Here is a 9,715-nt window from a genome sequence, read left to right on the forward strand (position 1 = left end):
TAAAGTACTTGAAGTCCTCTCTTAACGTTGATAGGTTCTGTGAATTCTAAGGGAAACGAGGTATAACAAAACCAATTTTACTATAAGATAATTGATAAAAACAGGAATTAATTGTCTATGTTATAACAAAACGACATTGAATAAAATGTTATTCAAGAACCTGCTGACTCTGCAAGTACTGCTTTAATGCAGACTCCCTAGTTCCCACTCCGGAGATTATGATCACAGACCTGTAATGGGACTATAGCAAATCTGTTTTTGTTATTTTCAGAAATATGCCAGGTCCTTCTTAGCCCTTCACAGACTACTCCCCCTTTCCTTACAAATACTTCTGTCATTACATGTCTAAACACACCTTTAATTTAAGCCTCTGTTCCAACAAAACCCCAAAAAGGGTGGCCCAAGGTATATCTTAGGCTAAGGCAGATACTGGTCAAGGCCAGAGAACTGGTTCAGCTAATGAAGACAGATTCAACAAACCTTGCAAAGTTGTGTGAGAAGATAAATATAGGACATGGCCTGACCAGGTGGTGGCACAGTGGATAGAGCTTCAACCTGGGATGTTGAGGACCCAGGTTTGAAACCCTGAGGTTGCCGGCTTGAGCACAGGTTCATCCAGCTTGAGCATGGGATCATAGACATTATCCTGTGGTCTCTGCCTTGAGCCCAAGGTCGCTGGTTTGAGTAAGGGGTCACCAGCTTGGCTGGAGCCCCCTGGTCAAGGCACATAAGAGAAAGCTTATCAATGAACAACTAAGGTGCTGAAACTATGACTTGATGCTTCTCTTCTCATTGATGCTTCTCATCTCCCTTCCTGTCTTTCTCACTCTCTCTAAAAATAAATAAGTCTAGGTCACAGTTTCACCTTAAATGCCAGCCCCATCCAGTTGGTTGAGCACTAGTCAAGAAGGACTGTATTGCCATATCAGGGTCAGGAGGGCAAGAGGCCTTTGTATATGGTCACATTGTATTTTTCAGGAGGGTTTATGGGAAGGAGGCTGGTCACAATAGCTGGTGCTTACAGGTGGCTCTCAGTACTGTTATTCTGAGCTTAAGAATTAGACACAGCCACTTAACCTGCTTTAGATTATTAACAAAAGCATCCATGGGCCAACAGCACAATTGCCAAGTAATTGTCACTATGGGAAACTATCAAAATTAAGAAGATAAAAATGGGTTTTGAGTTCCAGGTAGGTATCAGACCAGAGTTCACAAGGACAGCCAAGGGGCCGGTCCTCATGGAGGCACTGGAAGATGTCACAGAACACTCCAAGGCTTTCTCCCTTTTTCTAGACCACTTGGTCCATAGTGATCATCTCTCTTATGAACTCAGAATTTGCCTTTTCAAATTCTCTTATTTTTGCCTCTACTGTTTTAAATAGTTATCAATAATTCTTTCTCTCCCTCTTTTTCTTTCTTTTCTTTTCTTTCTTTTTTTTTTTTTTTTTGGTGCTAATTAACTTTTCATGAGTTTATATTTGTTTTCCCAGTTACATTTTAAGTGGCTGGAAGGGAGAGGCAGAATTTCATATATTTTAGTGTTCTGACAAGCATTGGTTTTAAGTAATGGAAGCTTTTCAAGTGAAATATGACGCCAAAGCTTTGTGCATATATAAAACTGAAGCTGTATTGACTGACACTGATGGAAATCAGGAGTCCCCTCTGGTCTCCTATTGTGACTTGAATACTGTTGCAATTCAGCATTTCACACACACCATGCCTTGTACTAATAAGTGCTCAGCAGATATTTGTCTACTTGAAAAAGCCAAAAGAGGATACAGCCATGGCAGCATTTGAGGTTCTAATAGAATATAAAATACGTGTACACAGTTCCATCTCTAAATCTACTCTTAACATTACCCCTTAGCAGATGTTATTAAAATTTTATATTTTAAAACTAGTTAATATGTGCCTAGATCAAAGGGACACTATTTTCATGCTGTACTTTGTTTAATGAATGAATTTTTTTTTCTTTGTGAAACCAGTCTCTTGGCTAATGAGCTGTGCCTCCCAGTGGAATTACTAAATGGTAACCATGTTTCTAAATAGTTTCCTTGCCTCTGGCATGAGTCTGTTTCTCCATCACTAGGGTTTCCATGTTCTTCCAAACTAATACAAAGTATAAAGGAGAAGAATGCTATTTTATTTTTTTCCCAAAGGACTGTAATTGTTGGTCTTGTAGTATCCGGTGAGTGTGAAATCAGTTTACTTTTAATGCTATAACTGCCTTTTACAGGAAGTTTCCACAAGATTACAGCAAGTACAAGGGAAATGAGCAGTCTGCAATTTCCTTTATTTTCAGTATAATCTTAGCTGGGAATATGCTTACTAGGCCCCACAGTACTAAATAAAGCACTCCTCCCTACTGTTGGTCTCCCAAATAGCTTTGGCATGTCGTTCTTTGGAGGTGATAATCCCATTACAACACTTCCAAGACCATGTGCGTGCAGCACAAATTCAGTACACAACAAAAGGGTCCAGGCAGTTCCTCTAATTTTGTTTTAAGTACAGCATTTGACTTCTATTTTGGTGAGTGATATAAATTAACCACTGTATAGGACTGGAAAATATATGCACCCAAGGAACTTAACTTTCTAATGTTCATCCCTGCTAGGTATCTATCAACTCCATTTGAGAATTAGGAACTGAAGATCAAAGAGATAGGTGCCTTACCAGAGGTCACACATTCGTAAGGATGTGGCTAGAGCACGGGTAGTCAACCTTTTTATACCTATCGCCACTTTTGTATCTCTGTTATTAGTAAAATTTTCTAACTGCCCACCGGTTCCACAGTAATGGTGATTTGTAAAGTAGGGAAGTAACTTTACTTTATAAAATTTATAAAGCAGAGTTACAGCAAGTTAAAGCATATAATAATAATTACTTACCAAGTACTTTATGTCGGATTTTTGCTAAGTTTGGCAGAATAAATCTTTATAAAACAACTTACTATAGTTAAATCTATCTTTTTATTTATACTTTGGTTGCTCCACTACCGCCCACCATGAAAGCTGGAACGCCCACTAGTGGGCGGTAGGGACCAGGTTGACTACCACTGGGCTAGAGCTCCAACGCAAATTTTCTCCTTCAAAAGCCTGTGTGTGTATGGTGATATTATATGTAAAGTTATATATAAAGATGGGATCCTTGGTGGAATATTGTAATGCTGGTGGCCAAGGACAGACAGGTTCACATTGGATTTGGGCAGACAGTAGAAAAACTCCGGAGCTGGAAAGGCTTGGGCCATTCCATTTAATAAAGTTTCACAATGCCAGACACAACAGGGGAAACCACCTCTCCAGCAAACAAACAGTCAAATGGCCCCTCACAGTGGCGGGCAGGCAATCCATGCATCCGCAATCCCCGAGTGCAGCCACCCATAGCCTTATATAGGCCAAGCACACGTGGCGCTGCTATGTGCTCACTCACTAATCAGGCAGAGTGCTTACTCCTGGTACCCCGCAAGCAAGCCTAACACAGCTGCCCCACATTCCACCCCTTTAGGGTTGCTCACTTTATAATCTATAGGAAAGGAAACAGACTACAGCAACAGCAAAAATTACACAATAATTACAAAGGTGCCCTTCACAATGTCTCCCTGAGCACTTTGCCCAGGGTGTCACCTGGAGGCCCACCTCTAACTCCCTACCCCACGGTAGGTGGGAGGGCCTATATAGTCCAGGGATGTGTCCATGGAAACGTAGAATGTCCTTGGTGCCTCTCTACAGCTGGATGAGAACCAGTGCAGGTGGGTCTCCACAGGTGCTGTGTCCAGCCCCATCAGGATCTCTCATAGTACTGTCCACGAGCAACATGTGTATCCATCGAGGGAGCCAGTGCCCCCCCCCACCTCTGGTCACATTCCAAGAGTCAGTCCACAATAGACAGCCCAGCTGTCTGTGCAAATCACCAAGGTAAAGGTCCATTACAGGCAACTAGGCATACAGCTCTGTATTAACGGACCTCAGCACCTTTCCACAGTGTGCTGTCTGTTGCCACAAGCCCCATCCAAACCCCTCAACAAGCTCACAGGGCCTGGTGGGGTCAAATACATTCAAGGCCTGTGTTGCCTTAACAAGTTCTCTTAGCTGCTGCTGTGAAAAAAAAAAAAAGCACCTATTACCTTCTTATGCCAACACCTGCTGCACATTAGAAGGGGACCAGTGGATGGCCAATTTCACATGGGGCCTCTGGCCCTTGCCCATCCACCTATTCAAACTGGGACAGTAGGTTTTGGGGATCCTGTAACTTGAACACCAGCCATTTTCCTGGCAGATGCTGGGACCACCCAGCATTCCTCCACTTTTTCACCAGCTGAAACCTCTATTCTGACTCATGCTGCCACCAAATCTCCAACAAGATTTTATTAGGCTTATCATCTAATTTCTATCTGCCCCAGCCACAATCAAATCTACCCACATCTATGTTCAGGTAACTTTCACAGGCCTGTTTCTCTTGTTAGTCATGGAGGCCAACACAGGCAGCAGCCCTCACAGCCTTATGGTCCATCTCTGTTCTGGAGAGCATAATGCCATCCACCCCTATGTCCAGCAGCTGCACTAAGCAGGCTGCCAGGGGCTCTGTGAGTTTCTGCCTGAATTTCACCCCCAACTCCATCAGCTCTTTCTGGGTGTAGGGCCAGACCACAGAGTGCTCCACTACCTGGGGAGGGGGCTGTGGCTGCCCCTGGGGACTCTTGGCTGCTGGGTCTTTGCCTTCTTGGCAACCACTGGCCGGGCTCTGAGTATGCAGATGGCAGTTGCAGCCCAAGCATCCCCCTCAGAAGAGTTAGAAACGCCTTCTCCCACTGACTCAGAGCCGCTCTGCTGGCAGGATTGTGGCTCTGTCTTTCACACCCACTCTGGCTCCTGTGGCTGCCAGCTCTTGACCTGAAGCAGACTCTTGAGCTCCTGAACCCATAATTGTTTCTCCAACAGCTGTCACTGCCAATTTTCAGCTTCCAGAGCAAACCCATAACTCTTTGTCCAGAGACTGCTCCAGTTCCAGGTGCTGTTGGCACTCAGCCTGCACCTCACACTGCAACTCTCGGACCCGGTCGGCCTTTTCCAGTGCTTACTCCAGTTTACATTGTTATTGGCGCTCAGTATGCAGCTCATCCTGGAGCTTTCTACCTCGCTCAACTTCTCACACAGAGCTCTTGGTTTCTTCTCTCAGGGTTGTAAAAAAACCACTCAGCCCACGATCCCCACCAGGAGAGCCAGTGGAAACAGCCACTCCTCTATTCCACCCCTCAAGGGTGGCTGCAGCTCCATACCAATCTGCTCCAAACCCAGCCCACTACATCAGATGTAATGCCGGTGGCCAAGGCCAGGCAAGTTCACGTTGGATTCAGGCAGACTGTAGAAAAGCTGCGGAGCCAGAAAGGGTTGGGCCATTCCATTAGTAAAGTCTCACAATGTCGGACAAGCTTACAAGCAGGGGAAACCACCTCTTAGTTAAACAAACAGCAAAAGGGCCCCTCACAGTGGCAGGCAGGCAATTCGCCATCTGCAATCCCCCTGAGCACAAGCACCCATAGCCTTATATAGGCCATACACACGTGGTGTTGCCACGTGCTCACGCACTAACACAGCTGCCCCACAGATATTCTTTTCATTTCAAGTCATTACTACTGTAAAGGATGACTTGGCAGAAGAGCCATACTTTAAATAAAGAGAAGATTAACTCGTTGGCTATTATCAGCTGCCTTCCGTGGGCCTCAGGTAAACTTCTTTATATGATCAGAGGGCGATGCGAAAAAACTCTGTATCTCTTGTGAATTGGTAGCTAATTCTAGAGCCTTGATAGAAAGACTACTTCCATCAGGGAGCAAAAAACATCTGGTTGTCTTTTGGAATACTAGGAGCTTTGATGATCATAATCATCACTAGCCAGCATCTGTGGCTATTTAAATTTAAATAAATTAAATAAGTGTAATGCCAGTGGCCGAGGCCAGGCAGGTCCACATTGGATTTGGGCAGACAGAGAAACTGTGGAGCCAGAAAACGTTAGGGCCATTCTGTTTGATAAAGTCTCACAACGGCAAACAAGCACACAGGGAGGGAGAACCTCTTCTCCAGCACAAACAGCAAGCATAGCCCCTCACAGTGGTGGCCAGGCAATCTGCCATCCACAATCCCCCATCTCCTCGAGCACAGCACCCATAGCCTTATATAGGCCACATACACGTGACACAGTCACGCACTCACATACCAATCAGGCAAAGTGCTTGCAGCTGGTAACCCCGTGAGCAAGCCTAACACAGCTGCCCCACAATAAGATTAAGAATTTACTCCTCAGTTGTACTAGCTGCATTTTAAGTGCTCAATAGTCACAGATGGTTAGTAGCTACCATATTGAACAGTTCAGATATAAAACATTTTTATTATTACAGAATATTGTGTTGGGCACTTTAATGTGAAGATGTGTTGCTGTACATAACACAGGTAGCTATCTTGTTATGAATCTAGACAACTAAAAATGATTATGCTTTCAAATATGTAATTGTCAGTTTGAACTGGGACACTGTATTCCCTCTTTTGACCTCAGATTATGTATGTGTTCATTGCCATCAACTAAGGGTAAAAAGGAGGGAAATTTCATAATTAAAGTCTGCGATAAACCTACAGAAGATACTTTTGGGGAAGCACTAATACATTTATTTATTTAGTTAGTTAGTTAGTTAGTTAGTTATAAAAATACTTTAAAAAGTTTTTAAGTGAGAGGAGGGGAGCTAGTGAGACAGACTCCCACAAACACCCCAACCAGGATCCAGCTGGCAACTGTCTGGGGCCAATGCTTGAATCAGCCAAGCTATTTTTATCACCTGAGTGTCATGCTGGTGGTTGAGGCCACACAGGTTTCTCTGAATTTGGGCAGATGGTGGAGGAACTGTGAAGCTGGGAAGCGTCGGGCCACACTCGTTTTTTAGAGGTTCACAAAGACAAGTGAGCAAATATAGAAAGGAAAATCTGCTTTCACAATAAGGTCAAGGGAGCAGAGAAAACTGCACCTCACGGTGGGAGAGCAATCTGGGAGAATCACCACCCAGGGAAAGCACTAGCAGCCTTACATAGACCAGAAATATATGACGCTACCACGCACCCACGTACTAATCAGACAAAGTGCTTGCAGCCAGTAAACGTGCGAGCAAACCTAACACAGCTGTTTTCCCCACATTGAGGCTGACCAACCGAACTACTCTGAGCACTTGGAACCAACACTCCACTGGCTGCAGGAGGGGAAGAGGGAGAGAAGCAGATGGTCGCTTCTCTTGTGTGCCCTGACTGGGAATCAAACCCCAGACATCCAGAGGCCGGATCTACACTCTACCTACTGAGCAGACTGGTCAGGGCCTATAAAAATACTTTAAATGCTCATGTTTAATGCTGTAAATCCTTGCTATTGAAAGCAGCAAGGCTTCACCTGGGACCTAGTTAGAAATGCAGACTCTTAGGCTCCACCCCAGTCCTACTCAATTATAATCTGTATTTTAACCAAATCCCTATGTGGTTCATCTACACATTAAAGTTTAAGAAGCCCTGCTGTGAATAATCTTCCTAGCCTTGACTAGGTATACTTCCTTTAGGTTTGTCCAGCCTCCAAGTGTAGAAATGTAAAATAGACCCACTATCATTTCCAGCCTCCCACAAGGAGATTTTTGTTCCGATTGGCTTTTAGTTCTTTTCTGGTCTATGATTTAGACCACTGAGCCGCACTGTGGCTCTGCTCATTTCTGGAGGGCAGCCCCTTTCCTTCTCCCCACTTTTCAATCAAATCTCCCTATTTGCCTATAAAAACCTTGCTTCTTTTTTTTTTCTACCTCTCTCCTTCTGACTTATTGAAGGATCCCTCCTTTTCCCATACTGCAACATCATACTTTAATAGGACTTTATCACACTTTATATGTGAAAAAATCTGGTAGTTCTATATAACTGACTCCGGGGGGGGGGGTGTCTTAAAACTTTGCACTTTGTTGTAACGTCTGTATGTTCTACTATATTTTAAAAACAAAACAAAATTTAAGACCTGCCATTTTCATATGACATTGACCCTTCCAGACATCTACCTGTGTGGCAATGTGTGCGTGCTTGTGTATACATACTATATAGCTGAACAGTTATAAATGAAAGAATACAGACATTTAGGTGATAGAGGTAGGAGGAGCATTATAAAGTAAATGTCAGTATTAGAGGACAATGAGAGCAGTTATTTTTATTATCTGTGTTGTATAACACTTTGTGTTATCTAAATGTTTCCTTTTGGTTTTCCATGTCTTTCTAGATGTAAGATTTTGGAGGCCAGTGAAAAAGCACTTGCAGTGGTGGTCTATGTAAGAGAACAGTTTGGGCCCTGGTCAGGTGCTGGACAGAAGAGGATGGATACAAATATATATATGTGGGTGCCAGAATCTTCAAGACTGCCTTAGCTGCTGGGAGGCCTGCTTTCCGGAAACTTGCAGTCTAGCTGGGAAAACATGGCAAACCAAAAGGAAACAATTAGAAAATACAAGATGTTATGTGAATACATGCCATGGCAAGTAATAAAAATAACTGCTGTTATTTCCTCTAATAATTCTAATCTTATTAACATTCCCAAATGTGTCCATTTTGGAATCCTTTTGATGATGGCTTTAATATCTTTGTATTATAAAATCTAATATATATATACACCACATTGAAAATTTCTGTGTTTAAAGTTAACTTTAAACTTCAGTTCCAGTGACATCTGGCCAGTCCTTACCTCACCAAAAAGAGATATTTTCATTCTCCATAAAATTTAAAAACCGAAGCAGACACTGACTTTCCTTTATATGGGAGAATGCCACCCTCACCTCTATAAAGTTCTTTATCAGGAAGCCGTAAAACACTTCACACCCTTATTGTCTTTTGGGTTTTAGCCAATCTTTGTTTATTTCAAGTTTCCTTCCTTTGTTGGATCATGCCAGTCTTCCTTCTGGGTCCCCTGCCAAGCTGTGCCAAGTACTTTGAACAGTCTCTCTTAACTTGCCTTATTGTCTTTGCTTATTTTAAGTACATTTCCTGGTATCTTCCATAAAGCATTTTAGAATTGATTTGGGGGGGAAATTGCTTTCTGCAGTTCTACAGCATTTGATCTAGTCTACATCTTAGAAATAAGAGTTACTGATATATTCCACCATACTATTCTGAACTATGTATTTGCCTAATGTCTATTGTTTTCAGGTGTTTATAAAATCCAACTATTCATATGTATCAAATTATTTTTGTACAGTAACTTATAAAATTAGATGTCTGATAGGTGCTTATCAAACTTTATTTTACATGATTATAGTAATGTATTACTCCAAAAGGACAGCTTTTAATTTCTATTTTCAATTTATATCTCTGGAGCTCATATCTATTCAAATGTATGAATGACATAAGAGATTTTGCCAAGCTTTCATTCAAATTCATAAATTCTATTTATGTGTAATTCCAATTAAAATTTTTTTATATCTACAATTTCAACTTTCCTTGGAAATCACTTAAAATATATCTCATTTAATTCTAACAATAATTATTTTATTTTTTATCACTTTCACTTCTGATATTGATCTTTTATAAAACCAAAAGTACTCAGTAAAGAATAGAAAAAACCTTCAGAAACTATCATTAGAATCATTAGAGAGTGGTTTAGGATCAGTTCTCAAACGATCCATCATCAACAAACTTACAGAAGATATCCATATCAGAAA

This window comes from Saccopteryx bilineata, chromosome 4 (assembly GCF_036850765.1).
Source record: "Saccopteryx bilineata isolate mSacBil1 chromosome 4, mSacBil1_pri_phased_curated, whole genome shotgun sequence".
NCBI lineage: Eukaryota > Metazoa > Chordata > Mammalia > Chiroptera > Emballonuridae > Saccopteryx > Saccopteryx bilineata.